This window comes from Ceratotherium simum, chromosome 16, assembly GCF_057802395.1.
Source record: "Ceratotherium simum simum isolate JZ-2026a chromosome 16, ASM5780239v1, whole genome shotgun sequence".
Taxonomy (NCBI): domain Eukaryota; kingdom Metazoa; phylum Chordata; class Mammalia; order Perissodactyla; family Rhinocerotidae; genus Ceratotherium; species Ceratotherium simum.
Window position 1 is genome coordinate 17,972,004 of NC_141915.1, and position 15,810 is coordinate 17,987,813.

At 39.2% G+C, this 15,810-nt stretch overlaps 1 protein-coding gene across 2 annotated transcripts in view; it reads left to right on the top strand.

Moving 5' to 3' along the window:
* Window positions 1-15,810, top strand: part of SSH2 (slingshot protein phosphatase 2) — a 251,644-nt gene that overhangs the window by 41,675 nt on the left and 194,159 nt on the right. The gene's annotated exons all lie outside the window — the stretch shown is intronic.

Consider the following 15,810-nt stretch of genomic DNA (forward strand, 5'->3'; position numbering starts at 1 on the left):
AGTACTACGACTAATGAGATCACTTAGGGGGAAGAGTTATGAAGAGAGAAAAGAGGGCTCAAGACCAAGTCCTGTATCTTTTGAGATTCTGCAGCATTCTAATTAACTTAATTTTCTGACCTAGTTAGATGTTAGCTGACAATCACAGAGGATTCTGCATCTCCATGTTTTCTTTTCAAAACTCATACTATAAAACAAACCCAATCATGATTTTTTTTTTCTTTTTAGTTAGAAGTGTTAATCTGAAAACTGCTTTTAATTAAATATCTTTCTTTAGTATATTCATAAACTTTTCTGGAAATCAGCGGTTATTTTGAACATTTCTCTTTTAAGGGAGTATAGATGTAGAAAGTAGAAATATCAGATCTCTGAAGAACTTTTCTTAGAACCTTGTTTATAAATCAGTCAATTAGTGTTCTTGTCAGTAACTTCTTCTAAAAGTAGAATGTAGAGGTGGGCTTCCCTTGGATTGGAGTTTCCAATTATTTTAAATTTGCTTCATGCAGGTCACATGTCCTATGCTAATAGCAGAAGTTTGATTGATGTTTGCTTTGGTAGGTAATAATGATAAAATTCAACTTTTCTTCTGGATATGTGGCCTTTTTTTTTTTTTTTCTTGTCGCCATGTGTTTGTTTCACATGTTTCTTTAGAGGTTTTTGAGCCAGTTTTACATATTAAACCCTTTTTATTTAAAAAATTATATTAAAAGCCATCCTACCCAATTCCATTTCTCTTAAGTTTAGGTAACCCATTAGTAAGTGTGGGTATTTTGTTTTGCTTGCATGTTGGTTTGTTTGCTTGTTTTGTTAACCCTGTAGCTCTAAAACTTACCAAAATTCTTTAAATTCTTCTTTCAAACACTAAGCATTTCAGTCTTATTACTTGTACCTTACCGTGCCGAAAAATATCTTTTCGGTTACCAAGAATTTTTACCTGCCACTATAAGTGCTCCTTCTGTGCTCCATATCACCAATGTTAAGAGAGCACTAGCCTCCCTACCTTCTTTAGTTGTCCTGCACCCGCCTAACCTTATGTAAATATCATTAAACTTTTTTGAAGGGGAGGGAGATTTGGTCTTTCTTTGTAAGGTAGGTTCTAGGCATAGGAATACACACTGCTTTTTATTGTTGCCATTGTATTGTTTTTTGAATGGGAGCCAAAACTTCATGCTAATATTGTACTGTGTAGTTATGTCCAGTGGGTATAGTTACCAATGCCTATTGTGAGATGCTAAAGCAAACTTAAAGCTGTAAACTCACAGTTTTCAAGAATCAGAGCTGTAATTAGTCTAAAACCAACATGTACCTAATTCAAAAGAAATCAGTTTACCCTTCCATAACTTTGAAAACCAAAAAACAAGCATGTCTAATGTACCACTGCTTTCCATCACTGTGTTTTGTTTTTTTGGTGAGGAAGACTGGCTCTGAGCTAACATCTGTTACCAATCTTCCCCTTTTTGCTGAGGAAGATTAGCCCTGAGCTCATATCTGTGCCCATCTTCCTCTATTTTTTGTATGTAGGATGCTGCCACACATGGCTTGATGAGCAGTGCATATGTCCGCGCCTGGGATTCGAACCTGCGAACCCAGGACCGCCAAAGCAGAGTGCGCAAGCTTAACTACTACGCCACTGGGCTGGCCTCTTGTTTTTCTATTTTTAAAAAATGAATCAGGCTTATTAAAGGATGTGGCTAAAATAAAGAGTTTCCCTGTATTTTACTAAGATATTCATTTCAATGTGCCATAATTTATTTACCTGTTGTTGGACATTTGGGTTGCAATATATATAATTCTATAGGGAATATTTTGTGCCTAAATCTTTATATACATTTCTGATTATTTCTTTAAAATAAATTCTGGACTTTACTGAGTCCAAGGTAATGAACATCTTCAAGATATTTGATATGATGTCATATTACTTTTCAGATAAATTTGTACCTTTTTATACTGCCAGCCATTGGTGTATGAGAGTTCTTCTTTTTCTTTTCCTTAACAGTTTTGGAAACATTTATAGTCTCTTAACTTTGCTAGTCTGAAAGATGTAAATTGTTTTTTGTTTTATTTTGCTTTTTTTGTGTGTGTGTGTGAGGAAGATCAGCCCTGAGCTAACATCCGTGCTAATCCTCCTCTTTTTGCTGAGGAAGACCGGCTCTGAGCTAACATCTATTGCCAATCCTCCTCCTTTTTTTTTCCCCCAAAGCCCCAGTAGATAGTTGTATGTCACAGTTGCACATCCTTCTAGTTGCTGTATGTGGGACGAGGCCTCAGCATCGCCAGGGAAGCGGTGCGTCCGTGCGTGCCTGGGATCCGAACCCAGGCCGCCAGTAGCGAAGCGCGCGGACTTAATCGCTAAGCCATGGGGCCGGCCCTATTTTGCATTTTTGATTAACTAACGAAGTAGGACATATTTATTTTCTGATTTCTTAAAAAGAAGTCAAATGAATCAGAAAGCATTAATGGAGAGAGAATAATATATCTTTGTTCAACACTGACGTGAAAAGGATTTGCTTACAAATGGCTGCAAGAGAGTATATTTTCAAATCTTATCTTGAGAGACTAGATGTAAACTTTCAGTTCTGCTGTGAATATTTCAAGCTCCAACCAGTGTTCAGTAGGATATTAACATTCTGAATCCAGTGTTTCAGAACATAAATTTGCCAGTTCTCTGAAAACTCTGGAACACAAATGGAAAATTCAACAGCCCTACTTTAGTGACTTGCTCATGATCCACCAATGGGCAAAATGCAGGCAGAATTGACAGCTGCTCTGCATCTGCAAACATTTGTGCAGAACTAATTTTAATAGCAGATGTTGGAAATATAAAAAAAAAAAATGCAGCCTCCCCTCTGAGAAAGTCAGACCTATCCCGTGACTTTGCAGATGCCCCATAATCCTGTTAGCCAGAGTTTCATTCCTAAAATTCCATATTTTGCTTCCCTTCCTTTTTATGTGAGAAGTTTTAGAAATGCTTAAGGGACTCTCACAACTTCAGAAAGTCTTGATACCACTTTCGTTGGCCCCTTCTGATGTTGTCGTATTTAGAAGACTGTGTGCACTTAGAGTTCACCCATGGAAGATTCTATTTTGACCTATGGGGATGCCCAGCCTTCATGTGTATTATATCCATCATAAGAAATCCTATTTCTTCATTTTGTATTGAGGTAAAAGTTACAAGTAATGAAGAGAAACTTGAAGAGAAAACTATTATTTTTGTTTATCAAATGGACAATGAAGGCATGGTAATTCCAGTAGGAATTTGCTGAATCAGTGTCTGAATGATTCCATGTACAGATTTTGGATTTATAATATCAGTGTTCCAGGTGTCCAAAGGTGCTCACTCAAGCCCAGATAGGTGCCTCTGTGACACTTATCAGTGTCTTAGCTCACATGTCAGTTAATCAAATCTGTTTTTTTCTGGGACTTGCTTACTACTAAAAGACTAAGTAAATTCTTTTATTGTCATTATTTGATTGTTTATTTTTTATTTAATTTTTTAAACTACATAATATATTCATAAGATTCAAAGTTCAAAAAGTTATAAAAAGGTATATAGTGAAAAGTCTTCCTACTTCTGTCTCCCAGCCATCCAGTTTCCCTGTTCACGTACAAGTAATGTTATTAGTTTTCTGTGTCCGTGTCTCCTTCTAGAAGTACTCTATGCATAGACAAGCAAATATGTGTGTGTGTGTGTGTGTGTGTATGCATGTCTGCCTTTCCTGTTTTACACTAATGGTACCACACTATACACAATATTCTGTACCTTACTTTTTTTCACTTATTCTAACTTAGAAATTTTACATATTGGTGCATGAAAAGCTCCGTTGTTTTTATTATTCCTAGATAGGATTCCATTGCATAGATGTACCATAATTAATTAACCAGTCTCCAGGCTTTTGTTATTATAATAAATGCTGTAATGAATGACATTAGAAAAATGTCATTTCACATAATTACAATAAATTTCTAGAAATAGTTTTTGGCCAAAGAGAAGGTATAGTTTTATTTTTAATAGACTTAAAGCTAGGATGAGACCCAAGGGTTCAACCTTAAAAACTAAACCTAGGGGCCGGCCCTGTGGTGTAGCAGTTAAGTTCCCACATACTGCTTAGGTGGCTTGGGGTTAGCTGGTTCGGATCCTGGGCGCTGGCCTACTCACCACCCATCAAGCCATGCTGAGGCGGTGTCCCACATAGAAGAGCTACAACTCTACAACTGTGATACACATCTATGTACTGGGGCTTTGAGGGAAAAAAAAAAGAGGAAGATTGGCAACAGATATTAGTGCAGGGCCAATCTTTCTAAAAAAAAAAACTAAACCTAGAAAGAAATAGAGGTCATAGTTAGCTGACGAGAGATTCTGATCTGTGTTACTAAGTAAGATGACTTTAAAATATTTTTCTTTATGTAAGTAAAAATGGCAATGGAAGTACTAAATGATTACTTGCAGTAATGATTACTTTTCAGTGATGGCCAGTAACTCTAATTCAGCACTTTAAATTGTTTCCTTATTGCCATAGATAGTTCAAGGCAATAACATAATTCTAAGGAAGTTCATTTATTCAACTTGCTACCATCCTAAATACTGCTCTGCAGTTTTTAAAAAATTAATGATTGGCATTCTAAGTAGCATTATGATTTTAAACTCATTCACAATGCAGTAAGTATAAACATTAATTGAGTTCCTATTCTATAAATACATTGTCCTTGCCCTCAAGGGGTTGACTATATTGATAGTTTACAATCTAGGCAAAAATTTAGAAAGGATTCTTTTCATCCTTTACTATTATATCATGATCTGTACTTTATTTCTTTATCTATTTTCCCGTCAGTAAATGGTATACCTGGCTAGCATCTTTTCGTGTGCTTATTTGCTGTGTCTTGTCTTGGTGAAGGGTCTATTCAAATATTTTGCCTATATTTTATTAAGATGCTTGTCTTCTTACTTAGTTGTAAGAATTTTTTATATATTCTGTATGCAAGTACTTTGTCAGACATATTTTGCAAATATCTCTCCCAGTCTGTAGCTTACCTTTTGTTTTCTTAAGTGACTCTTTCAAAGAGCAAAAGTTTTTAATTTTGTTGAAATCCATTTTATAAATTTTTTCTTTGGGGCCAGCCTGGTAGCATAGTGGTTAAGTTGGCGCGCTCCGCTTGTGTGGCCCACACATTCGGATCCAGGGTGCGGACCTATGCACCACTTGTCAAGCCATGCTGTGGCGGTGTCCCATGTAAAGTAGAAGAAGATGGGCACAGATGTTAGCCAATCTTCCTCAGCAAAAAAGAGGAGGATTGGCAACAGATGTTAGCTCAGGGCTAATCTTCCTCAAAAAAAAAAAAAAATTATGGTTCATTTTTGTGTCGTTAAGAAATCTTTGCCTAACCCAATGCTACAAAGATTTTCTCCTATATTTTCTTCCAGAAGTTACACCTATTTTTTTGGTAACCATTTATAGTTGTCAGACTGGTCTTCCCAGTTGAGGAAATTAGGCCCAGAGAGGTTAAAACAATTTGCCCAAGGTCATTTAGCCATTAGTTGTCACTATGTCTTCTGATTGTAAATTCTGTGCTTTTCCCACTGTACAAGTCTGTGCATATTATGTCAGAATATGTACATAATAAGATCATAGGCCCATGTTGGTCTAATATATCCTGAGGGTGATCATTTAGATTGTCAGTTCCCAAGGCCTTTCCTTCTCTCATTTCCTGCTGGGATCTACCATTTGTTTAGCACATCAACAGAGGGCAAGCAAGGGAGGAATTGTTAAACTTACTAATCAAATGTTATTTTTTATCAAATGTTATTTTTTAAGTGCCATCGTAAAAGAGATATTCTGATTACTTGAATTCAATCCAGATTTTGATTTATGGATAACAATATTAATAATAAAAGAATGCATATTGAATAGTTAACCAACAAATATTTATTGGGTGCCTATTTTAAATGCCAGGCTCTGGGTGTAGTTGTTGGGTATAGAGTAATGAGTGAATAGGTGTACTGGATCTTTTTCCCCATGAAACTTGTAGTCTAGAGGAGTAGTTTTCAAATTCTTGTGACTGAGATCCACAGTAAGAAATACATTTTACATTATAACCTGGTATGCCTGTGTAGGTCTTGCACGCACATACATATCTAAAACAGAAGTTTTGTGAAACAATTCTTCCTCTTCCTTCATGCAGTATACTCTGATATTTTCTATTCTATTCAGTTAAAAAAAAAAAGCTATGTTGCTGCAAACCACTAAATTGATTTCACAAGCCGTTAATGGGTCTCAGCCTGCAGTTTGAAAAAATGAGTAGAAGCTGTTTGATTACTGAATTTTGGAGGGACTTTCAAAGACTCTGGTTTGTTGCCAAGGAGCTTGCTGGGAGAACATGAATATAGTGTCTGCCTCTTGAGATTCCCAGCTGCCCATTGGCCAAGTGGGACAGCGAGTATAACTACCAGTTCCCCTCAGACACACCAAAACTTTCAAAATTTCAAAGGAAGTGCTTACTTCCTTTGTAAGATTCTGTAGTGCTGGAAATGACAATGCTTCTTTACTAGTTCTCAAAATTGCCAGGCCCATTATAGACTTAGGAGTAAGTGGGAAATAACTAGCTAAGGAAATTCATCACTCAAACTCTAATACTAAAACATACACAGAAACCTGAAATAATGTTTCAGGAAGAAGATTAAAAAGTATCTTTCTTCATTTGATTGTTTGGAATTGAGGAAACTGGGTATAGTGAGTGGTATTACTTGGCTAGATATAAATTATGAACAGTCCTTAGAGAAGGGACTTTTATGAGCCCTAACCACAAGTGACCTTTTTGTCAAAATAAGAAACTGTTTCTTATCCTTTAGGCAGACAATTCAGAGGTTCAAAACACAAGAGGGATCTATCCATTTATCTCAGTTTGCAGTTATTTGAAGAAGGATGTTCCTTCACAAATTTGAAATTAGAGACTTAATCAGAGGAAGTTTTATTCTGTGACACTGTTTAGCCTGATTTTTACTCAAATTGTACCTAAAAGTTGGATTTTTGGTGGTGGAGGTTTTTTAACTCCCAATGTAACTACTATAGTAGGGTGATTTTTACTTTGAATCTTTCTAACCACCTTCCTTTGACAAATCCACATAAGCTAATAACATTGATCTGAGGACTTACAGAAAATATGGTCCAGATTTAAAGTTTCTGGAAGTTGGAAGGTTCCATTGCATTTCCTGATGAGCTGGTCCCCTTTCTAATGGAATTATTTTGTTGTGGCAAAGGGATGATAGTAAATTACCATATTTTAAACCATAATTTTCTAAGATGCACATGGTTTAATTACCAACCAAGAATACCAATGTTATTCTCAGACCAATATTTATTCTCCATCCTAGACAGTGGGAATAGTGAGAGTAACAAAGTGGGCTTAGGACAACTCCCAAGTCGAAGGCTGCTCAGATATTTTTTTTTTGTTTTCTTTTTTTCCCCAGTTAGAAGAAACTAGTATATGTAGAAAGAATTTCCTTGGTTATGAGAAACAGAGACCTTCCTCTTCAGAGGATATGTTAACATGAGACCCAAGATTTTTCTCTACATGGAATAAACATTTTCTTTTGGAGAAATTATCCTCCTAGGAGGAGATTTTCTGCTGGAATATCCCAGTTTCTGACAATCCTGACCAGGCTCAGACAACTCTGGCTCTCAGAACCTGACTGATGTCTGTAGGATGTAGCACTTGTCACTTTGCTTTGCTCAGGGTCTCTGCCTGGGCTTGAGTTTTTCCTTGTGCTGACTAATGTCCCATGTAAGAAGTCCGTGTGTAAGCTCCAGGTTTTTCTCTAGGATTAGGATAATGGCTATCATCAATTCCTGTGCTTTAGTATCTATCCCTACTGCTCATGAAAAGAGCTCTGTTTCAGCTGCGCCTGGGCTCTGTGCAGAGGCTGACATGGACTTTGATTTCTGTAGGGCACCTTCCTGCGCTTTGCCTCTGTTCTTGAGAAAAAGCACTGTCAAAAGCAACTCAGGGCCGGCCCCGGGGCTTAGCGGTTAAGTGCGCGCGCTCTGCTGCTGGCGGCCCGGGGTTCGCATCCCGGGTGCGCACCAACGCACCGCTTGTCCGGCCATGCTGAGGCCGCGTCCCACATACAGCAGCTGGAGGGTTGTGCAACTATGACATGCAACTATCTACTGGGGCTTTGGGGGAAAAAGAAAAAAAAAGGAGGAGGATTGGCAATAGATGTTAGCTCAGAGCTGGTCTTCCTCAGCAAAAAGAGGAGGATTAGCATGGATGTTAGCTCAGGGCTGATCTTCCTCACAAAAAAAAAAAAAAGGCAACTCATCCTTTTCTGTGAGTTGCTTTTCAGAGGAACTCCTTTCTGTGGCAGTAATCAGAGGGTCTTGTTCACAAGGGTCTCTGCAAACCCTCTGGCCTGGGCAGGGTGACTCTTCCCTTGTGAGTTCCCTGAGCCTGCATGCCTTCTTGATGCTCTCCTCTTTTGAGTCTCTAGTCTAGTATCCTTGCTCTTGTCAGTTGGAGCTAAATACTTGTCCTGGCTCTTCTCTTTGGCCTGAAGCTTAGGGACCCAAGATGTTTCCCTTTGGCCTCCATAAGGACACACAGCACTGGAAAGCTGCCATGGCCCCTGTGGAAACACTCGGGAGATGGACTTTGAGACCTTAGAAGCCAACCTGAAGTCAAGGAGCACTGCAAGGGGACAGCCCTGTGGCTGGCACTGGAGCCCTATCTCATATTTGAGCTTTGACTCACCAGCAAGCTTTAAGGCATGGTTGACTTGGATTTTGGGCAACCAACATTCTTGGTTGTAGGAGACACTCTTTTGTCACTGGAGCCCGTAGGCTACTTTGGCTTTTGGGAATTTCTCACCACAGTGGCTCTTATGATGTCTTCCAATTGTGGTTTAGGAGATAAGACCCATTGGTATTGACCATCCCCCTGAAATCTCTGGCCCTTGAAGCAGTTGCTGAATTCATCTCCAAAATCCTTTTCCTCAAGTGGAAACTAAACTTAGAGAAATACACCCTTTCTTTGATGAGTTCTTTTCTCTAGACACTCTCTCTTCCTCCTCTGTTCTCTGGCTATGGGGCATTGCTATTTTATGTCTGGGATCTCTTGAGACACTTCCACTCTCATCCCTTTGTTCATTTCCTGATAGTGCTCAACTTGTAGACAGCTCTGGGCTGTCACTAGCCCTCCATGAAGTCCCACTTTTCCAGGTTATTTTCTATAATGCTGGTTGAGAGGGACTGAAAAGTCTGTCTGTTTTTTGCCCTATTGAGGGGAGTGGTGAGGACTCCACAGGCCCATGACCAATATTTGGTAGGGACCCTTCTCAGAATTCTCTGATGGAAACTGAATTTTATGCGATCAGCTTGTCTCCTGCCTGCATGAGAGTTTCCCCAAGGAGCTTGGCAATCTCACTATGGTGTCAGCACCTGAATTGTGGGTGACTGGGGAGAAAAAGGCAAACTAGGGCAGATCCTATAACTGGGCTTCTCTCACCCTAACAGTTTTATGAATTTAAGAATCTTGAGCGGTAGTCTTTACCTCTACTATACCCAAAACTGAATGTGATTTTTTAGCACATGGTTTGATTTGGATCAGGGAAGGAGAGCTCCTGAGAGGAGGTCAGGTGATGTTCTCCTCAGATAGTTTTAATGGTTGATGTAACTATTTCTTCAGAGAATAGGGAGTGAATTTCTTTGAAAGATTATTCCTCAAGTTTCCAACCTTTCAGCTCGTTCTGGGCAGCTTCTCTCCTCATAGTCCAGTTAATTAATTAGAATGCAAAAATGACCTTTGTTCAGTGTGAAGACATCTTGTGGTCAGAATGTTATAATAATAGGAAATTAATTACTAATACAAAATCGTCACTCATTTTACTCCTAGTTCAGCCTGTTAGCCCTTAATTTCAGGTATCTCGAGCTTTACTTGCTAATCAACCTAGATTCCTCCTCCAGTACTAGAGCTAAATCTTTCAGTTCTTTTATTTATTGAAGAAGGAATCAAGCTCTTTACTTACTGGGAAATAGGCCTAATCCGTGGTTCGAAGTAAAAACTGTTCTTTTTTTCAATCACCTGAAACCTGACTTGGTAATGTCTCAGGATTCAATCTCAGTAACAGCAATCTTTCTGCACTTGTCTTTCTTTCCTGGCACACATCCCCAGATGATTGTCCAAGGGAGGCTTTTCTATCCTTTCTTACTTAGTGTCTCCTTGTCTTCAAATTCCTCTTGTTTTCTGAATTCCCCTAGTTTCTCTAAAATAGCCTTCTCTTTGCTCTTCAAACATGCATTCCCCAAAGGAATAACTGAGCTTCACCTCTCTGCACACTCTACAGAAGCATACAGTGGTCATATTACATGGTATACACATTAGCATCTCTAAAACCCAATTCACTTTTATAGCCCAGGTTCCAAATTAAGCTACACAAAAAAATTTTTAAATGCGTTTGTGTGGCAGGGTTGGAGCTGATTAATGTTTGTGTTTAAACCACAGATAGGGCCCGGCGCTATGGCCAAGTGGTTATTAAAGTTCTGCCCACTCGGCTTCGGTGGCCCAGGTTCGTGGGTTTGAATCCTGGGAGTGGACCTGCTCCACTCACCAGCCATGCCGTGGTGGTGTCCCACATACAAAGCAGAGGAAGATTGGCATGGATGTTAGCTCAGGGCCAATCTTCTTCAAGCAAAAAAAGAGAACAATTGGCAACGGATGTTAGCTTAGGGCGAATCTTCCTCGGCAAGAAATAAATAAATAAATAAATAAATAGAAGATAAGAATATTAAAACAAAAACCCACAGATAGCTCTTGTACATTGGTGTGAGGAGTGAAATAAAGAATTAAATTCTAAGGTTTTATTTTTATTTATTTTTTTTTTTTTTTAAAGATTTTATTTATTTATTTTTCCCCCAAAGCCCCAGTACATAGTTGTCTGTCATAGCTGCACATCCTTCTAGTTGCTGTATGTGGGATGCGGCCTCAGCATGGCTGGAGGAGTGGTGCCTCGGTGCGCACCCGGGATCCGAACCCGGGCCGCCGGCAGCGGAGAGCACGCACTTAACCACTAAGCCACGGGGCCGGCCCCAAATTCTAAGGTTTTAAAGAGCATAAAGATAATATGTATGATGATTTACCAAATAAATGGGGGGTCAACAAGAATTGTGTGCCTTCAGCAACACGTAGAGTTAGGCTTTCTGTACCTCCTTGTTTTGCTAGCCTGCTGTCAGGCAGGCTTCTGTCAACTTCTCATGAAGTTGACAGAAGTGATTTTTTTTTAACTCCTACACAGAACAGGAGGGAAGGCAGCTAACTTGTTAATAGCAGAAGCCTAACCAAAAATAGAAAATAATAGGGTATTTGGTTTGCCTAAATTGAGACAAACCAGTCTCTCTATGGATCATATCAATTTTGAGCCACTTAATTAGCAACTAGAGACATAAATCTAAAAGTTTTCTTTTGTATCTTGAGATTCTTGATCTAGAAGTTCTGAGTTGCTGCTGCAATTTTATTCTCATTTTTTTGTAGGCTTTCAGTAAGGATTGAGCATGTACCACCGACTTCTTTGCAGTGGAAAGAAGGGGAAACTGTTTATGAACTTGTTTATTACTTGTTTATTAATGTGTTCTTCTGTATATGATTACTTTTCAGAATCCACCATGGTACCTAGCTTAGTTATGTTCTGTAGGTGTTCATTAAATACAGGTAGTGCCCCTTGATGTAAATTGAATAACCTGTGCATGTGAATGGCTGCTTGTACATCTCACTTGCAATACACTACTTTTGTTGGTTTTGCTATCAGAGCTAGTTGAAGAGTGGTATGATTCTGGTTCTAAAGCAGTGATTTTAGTGCTATCCAAAGATGCAAATACTTTAGACCAGTGGCTCTCAAACTTTAGTGTATATCAGAATCACCTGGAGGCTTGTTAAAAACAGTTTCTGGGCCCTACCCCCAGAGTTTCTGATTCGGTATATCTAGGGTGGAGCCTAAGAATTTGCATTTCTAACAAGTTCCCAGGTGATGCTGCTGCTGGTGGTCTAGGGACCACACTTTGAGAATGACTGCTTAGGGATTTTTCTCCTATTTCACAAACATGCCCTTGTAGGACAGATGGTTATATCAGAAAAAGAGAAGGAAAAAAAAAGAAACCCTCAAGGAGATGACAAGGTTTGGTGGCTTTAAAAAAAAATTCAAATTATCTCTGTTTGAGGGTGTAAATTTGCTATTGCAAGTAATGTGGTATTTGTATAGGATCTGAGATAAATGAATGTTCAAAGAATTAAAAGCAAAACCTCTAAATCTGCAAAATATTCATATATCAAATCATTATGTTGTGTATCTTAAACTAATACAATTTTATATATCAATTATATTTCAATAAAATGGAGGAGCAAAACCCCTCTAAATCTTATCATTGTTAATTGCAGTAAAGGACTTAGAAGGTGGGGATGTATAGTGGAAAAGTATGAATGTTGGTATCTAAGAGACCTGAGTTAAAATCCTTGTTCTGCCACTTACATTTAATGAATGATTTTTTTTTTTTTTTTTGGTGAGAAAGATTAGCCCTGAGCTAACATCTGTTGCCAATCCTCCTCTTTTTGCCGAGGAAGATTGGCCCTGGGCTAATATCTGTGCCCATCTTCCTCTATTTTATATGGGATGCCGCCACAGCATGGCTTGACAAGCGGTGCCTCGGTGCACGCCCGGGTTCCGAACCTGCGAACCCTGGGCCACCAAAGTGGAACGCGCGCGCACTTAACCGCTACACCACCGGGCTGGCCCCTAATGAATGATTTTGAAGTATGTAACTTCACTGGTTTGTTTTAGTATTAAATGGGATAACAAATATGAAATGCTCTGATTATGGTAGCTGACCATCAGTTAGTTTCATAGAAGCTGGCCTCCTCAGTTGCTTTTGTACACTCAGGAGTCGTTTCAAACTCTATGGGTGATGAGTTTTATCCAAAGTCATTACTCATAAAATAATTAGATCCCAACATTTGTAGTCCTGTGGATGCTATAGAAATGCAGACATAGAAGATGTGTTCTCCAAGTACATAAAATCTGCTTAGGGAGTTAGGATTCTTTCCATTGAAAGTACCAAAAGACCATATTAAAAATGGAGTAAACTATGACACTTTTTACATAAGAAGCCTAGAGACAAGACAGTGGCTCAATGCAGTTATCAAAGTTCTGGATTCTTTCCATCTTTTCTGCTCTGCCATTCTTAGCATGTTCCCTTTTATCCTTGGGATTCTCCTTTCAAGGTCACAAAATGGCTGTCACAGCTGTAGACATCATATCTTTGCACCACTGCATCCAAAGGCAGAGAAAGGGCAGGTTTTTTTCCTCAATTCTCTTTTATCAAGGTGGAAAATCTTTCCTACAAGCCCATGGCAGACTTGCCCTCAGGTCTTATTGACCAGGATTAAGATATATGACTGTGTCTTGGCCTCCAGGGAGCCTGAAAAGGCAGGAATATGGCATTTTTTAGCTTCATTGGTAGGACTGGTAGGTGAGAGAGGTGAGAAATGACTGTTGATAGACAACAGAGAGAGAATAGTACAGGGAGATACAACTAAGATCCATATAAAGATTATGGACAGTTCTAGGCAATTTATCATTAGGCTGAATTGTGTGTTCTAGGCCAGGGGTCTGCAAACTTTTCCTGTTAAAAGCCTAATAGTAAATATTTTAGGCTTTGCTGGCAACGAATGGTCTCTGTTGCATATTCTTGTTTGCCTTTTAAAAATGTGAAAATCATTCTTAGCTTGCTGGCCATATAAAAACAGGCTGTAGTTTGCCAACGCCTACCAAGGCTATGAAGGCTCAGAGGAGAGGGAGATCAGTGAGGCTGAAGTCATCATTTTGAAGCTTCCTGAAATTCTGAGATTTGAGTGGTGCTTTGAAGGATGGATAAGATTTAGAGGGAGAGATCCTGCTCCTTCTGAAGGGAGTAGTGAGTGGAGAAACAAGCCTGTCATGTTTACCATAAGACAGTGTGTTACATGCAAAGAGTGGAGAGCAGCAATACCTTTGCAGGTGAAATAGGCCAATTGCAAGCCAGAGTTAGGGAGTACTGTGGCATGAATACCTGGACTGCCTCAGCCACTGACAAGCCAACCTGCTAAGTAGCTCTGAGAAATGAAGATGCTCTTTTGGCTTAAAGCCTCCATGTTGACTTGGAGCCCAAGGGAGGCAGTGTCTCATGTAACAGTTGGCTTTTCAGTAGGAGCTGTTGCTACTATGACTAATTAAAGGACAAATATCATGTGTTTAGGGTAGTGAAGACTATTGGTCTCTTAACCATACCTATATACAAAGATATAACTCATCTGCAATTTGTGTTATTGTTATTGTCAACAAGGAAGAATTGCAACAACTGATGGTAAGTCACTTACTCATTCACTGAACATTTGTTGAATGCTTATTCTGTGCCAGGCCCTAGAGATACAAGTTGAGAAGCTCACAGTCTAGAGGGAGAGAAACAATATATATAGAAATAATTATGGTGAGTGAGGTAAGGGTTAGAAAATATACGTGCAAGGAACTGTGGATGCCTAGAAGAAGGAACCACCAATTCGTCCTGATTTAAACTTTCATGTTGACTGAGTCTAATTATTGCTGTCCTTCACTGGCCGTAGATTATATCCTTAATACTAGCCAGTTATCTTGTAGATCTATACCATTGATTACAAAGAGGCCAGTGTGAAATACTATGGTTGGATCAAATCCAGTTCATCATCCAGAAAAAGCAATTTCAAACATTCTGCTGCTGCTACTAAGTTTTTAGGGTACTCTTTTTTTTTTTTTTAATTTTTATTTATTTATTTTTTCCCCCAAAGCCCCAGGAGATAGTTGTATGTCATAGCTGCACATCCTTCTAGTTGCTGTGTGCGGGACGCGGCCTCAGCATGGCTGGAGAAGCGGTGCGTCGGTGCGAGCCCGGGATCCGAACCTGGGCCACCAGCAGCGGAGCACACGCACTTAACCGCTAAGCCACGGGGCCGGCCCTAGGGTACTCTTTATATGCAAAGTATATAGCTGTAGTATTGCTTGGTCACTTAATTTTGTGCTTCGCACTATACTGGTATGAAAATTGGATTCTGAAAAGCAATTGTTTTCCCCAGTAAAACCTGTAGACAAGAAGATTCTATGGTAGCCAGAATAATGGCCCCCCAAAAGAGTAGAGTCCTTATCTTAATCCCCTGTGAACCTGTGAATATATTATGTTACATGGTAAAGGGGAGAATTAAGTTTGGAGAAGAAAGTTGCTAGTCAAATGACTTTAAAATAGGCAGATTATCCTGGATTATCAGAATAGGGGGCAATGTAATCACAACAGTCTTTAGAAGTGGAAGAGGGAGACAAAGAGGAGGTTGGATTGATACGACATGAGAAAAACTCAACCCACCTTTGCTGACTTTAAAGATGGAGGAAGGGGGCCACAAGCCAAGGAATGCAGGTGGTCTCTAGATGCTGGAAAAGGCAAGGAAATGGATTCTCCCTGTATTAGTTTATTAGGGCTGCCATAACAAGTACCATAGACTGGTGGCTTAAACAACATAAATTTATTTTCTCACAGTTCTGAAGGCTAGAAGTCAGAGATCAAGGTGTTGGCAGGGTTGATTTTTTCTGAAGCCTCTCTCCTTGGCTTGTAGATGTCTATCTTCTCCTTCAGTCTTCACATGGTCTTTCCCCTGGGTGTGTCTGTATCCTGATCTCTGCCTCTTATAAGGACGCCAGTCATATTAGATTAGAGCCCACCCTAATAACCTCATTTTAATTTAATTACCTCTTTAAAGATCATATCTCCAGAT